This window comes from Cebus imitator, unplaced genomic scaffold (assembly GCF_001604975.1).
Source record: "Cebus imitator isolate Cc_AM_T3 unplaced genomic scaffold, Cebus_imitator-1.0 Scaffold88, whole genome shotgun sequence".
Taxonomy (NCBI): domain Eukaryota; kingdom Metazoa; phylum Chordata; class Mammalia; order Primates; family Cebidae; genus Cebus; species Cebus imitator.
Window position 1 is genome coordinate 1,311,294 of NW_016107403.1, and position 1,911 is coordinate 1,313,204.

Here is a 1,911-nt window from a genome sequence, read left to right on the forward strand (position 1 = left end):
TCACAGTTTAAAATTTTTAAATAGAGTTAAAAGTAGAAAAACTACTAAACAGCACAAAAAGGCTAAACTTAAATGCTCTCTCCATGTACATTCCAAACTTAGAAAGTATAATTCAGAACTATAAAGAATACACTTTTGGCTGGGCGTGGTGGCTCACACCTGTAATCCTGGCACTTTGGGAGGCCGAGGTGGGTGGATCACCTGAGGTCAGGAGTTCAAGACCAGCCTAGCCAACATGGTGAAACCCCATCTTTAAAAAAAAAAAAAAAAAAAGCATTTGTGAAGAGATGAAGACTGAGCAGTTGTGTCCGCGTTGCCGACCTCAAGCAGCAGTCGGCTTCTCCACGTAGAACCCAGGAGTAGGAGACTCAGAATCGAATCTCTTCTCCCTCCTCCCTCCTGTTTTCGGCTTTGTGAGAGACCTTATCATCAAACACAATGGCGAGCAACGTTACCAACAAGACAGATCCTCACTCCATGAACTCCCGTGTGTTCACAGGGAATCTCAACACTCTCGTGGTCAAGAAATCTGATGTAGAGGCAATCTTTTCAAAGTATGGCAAAATTGTGGGCTGCTCTGTTCATAAGGGCCTTGCCTTCATTCAATATGTTAATGAGAGAAATGCCCAGGCTGCTGCAGCAGGAGAGGATGGCAGAATGATTGCTGGCCAGGTTTTAGATACTAACCTGGCTGCAGAGCCAAAAGTGAACCAAGGAAAAGCAGGTGTGAAACGATCTGCAGCGGAGATGTACGGCTCCTCTTTTGACTTGGACTATGACTTTCAATGGGATTATTATGATAGGATGTACAGCTACCCAGCACGTGTACCTCCTCCTGCTCCTATTGCTCGAGCTGTAGTGCCCTCGAAACGTCAGTGTGTATCAGGAAACACCTCACCAAGAGGCAAAAGTGGCTTCAATTCTAAGAGTGGACAGCGGGGATCTTCCAAGTCTGGAAAGTTGAAAGGAGATGACCTTCAGGCCATTAAGAAGGAACTGACCCAGATAAAACAAAAAGTGGATTCTCTCCTGGAAAACCTGGAAAAAATTGAAAAGGAACAGAGCAAACAAGCAGTAGAGATGAAGAATAATAAGTCAGAAGAGGAGCAGAGCAGCAGCTCCATGAAGAAAGATGAGACTAATGTGAAGATGGAGTCTCGGGGCTGCAGATGACTCTGCTGAGGAGGGTGACCTACTGGATGATGAAAAAGAGGCTGAAGAAGGAGACGATGACTCTTAAGCACATAGTGGGGTTTAGAAATCTTATCCCATTATTTCTTTACCTAGGCGCTTGTCTAAAATCAAATTTTTCACCAGATCCTCTACCCTAGTATCTTCAGCACATGCTCACTGCTCTCCCCATCCTTGTCCTTCCCATGTTCATTAATTCACATTTCCCTGCACGTAGTCCCATTTTCACTTCCTTTGATGCTCCTAGTAGTTAAGTCTTACCCTGTAATTTTTGCTTTTAATTTTGATACCTCATTATGACTTAACAATAAAAAGGATGTATGGTTTTTATCAACTGTCTCCAAAATAATCTCTTGTTATGAAGGGAGTACAGTTCTTTTCATTCATACATATGTTCAGTAGTTGCTTCCCTAACTGCAAAGGCAATCTCATTTAGTTGAGTAGCTCCTGAAAGCAGCTTTGAGTTAGAAGTATGTGTGTTACACCCCAACATTAGTGTGCTGTGTGGGGCAGTTCAACAGAAATGTAATGATGTATTTTTGTGAATGAGAGTTGGCATGTCAAATACATCCTCTAGAAAAATAATTAGTGTTATAGTCTTAAGATCTGTTTTCTAAAGTTGATACTGTGGGTTATTTTTGTGAACAGCCTGATGTTTGGGACCTTTTTTCTTCAAAATAAGTCCTTATTAAACCAAGAATTTGGAGAAAAATAAAAAAA

General features: G+C 41.8%; 1 protein-coding gene and 1 pseudogene across 6 annotated transcripts in view; one reads left to right on the forward strand and one right to left on the reverse strand.

The window, feature by feature from the left end:
* The window catches only part of MEMO1 (mediator of cell motility 1), a 136,842-nt gene that overhangs the window by 110,181 nt on the left and 24,750 nt on the right, over positions 1-1,911 (reverse strand). The window lies entirely within an intron of this gene.
* On the forward strand, positions 280-1,911 carry LOC108308835 (annotated as a pseudogene). Its single transcript, XR_001827065.2, has one exon. The product of XR_001827065.2 is annotated as a heterogeneous nuclear ribonucleoproteins C1/C2-like (transcript).